Raw genomic sequence first — 891 nt, forward strand, 5'->3', positions numbered from 1 at the left:
ACTGTCCCAGTTACTGTAAAGTCCGTTCACTTCCTGTCACGTCTGAACTGTCGGAGAAACGTCATCGGTTTCAGGGATGGAGCTTCGGCCAAGGTCAAATCCTACTTTGTGGGACTGAGCTGTCGCAGTACTGTAGTAGTACTGTAGTAGTACTGTAGTAGTACTGTAGTAGTACTGCAGGACTTCATTACGTCGCCACCTCCCTGCCTGCCCTGCCACCACCTGTTTGTTTCTCTCTCCTCCACACTGACAATGACGGATGATGGACCATGTGGCAGAGGCACATGGTAACACGAAAGACCGGGCAAGGCCCTGCGCGGACCTCGATTCATGGAAAGTGGGACATCAGCAGGGAGTGGGGGACACCCCCCCCCTCCATTAACAAACAAACATCCAGAAACAAAGAAAAGAGTCAGAAAGACTGAGGCTGGGCTCGAACAGCTGACCTTCCCATGTAAGGCAAGAGCAATGACCACCCGTCACTGGGTCGTCTTCTACTGGAGTTCTCCAGAGTTCTCTCCCGGTCGTGTGGGTTTGAACCTCGGCTGAAATCTTGTCTGAGCTTCGATCACAGACAAGTGACAGTTTCACGAAAGTTCGACGAAAATATTTTTTAAAAATTTACGCCAAATTTGTTTTTTACATTTTTAGGCCTAAAATTCAAAGAAAAAAACAATAGTAAAAAACAAAAATCAAAAATCAACAAAGAAAAAAATGTTCGTGTGTTTGTTCATATGTTAGCTCATATATTAGCTAATTGGCTATAGCGTAGCAGAAGCTAACAGGTTTAATGGAGGAATTTCAACAATTTTTAAAAAAAATTTAAAAAATAAATCCTGAGGAAATGTTTCATTTTAGCAAAAAAAAAAAAAAAAGAAGTGTGTGAGGCCC

The sequence above is a fragment of the Cynoglossus semilaevis genome, chromosome Z, assembly GCF_000523025.1.
Source record: "Cynoglossus semilaevis isolate Cse_v1.0 chromosome Z, Cse_v1.0, whole genome shotgun sequence".
Lineage (NCBI taxonomy): Eukaryota > Metazoa > Chordata > Actinopteri > Pleuronectiformes > Cynoglossidae > Cynoglossus > Cynoglossus semilaevis.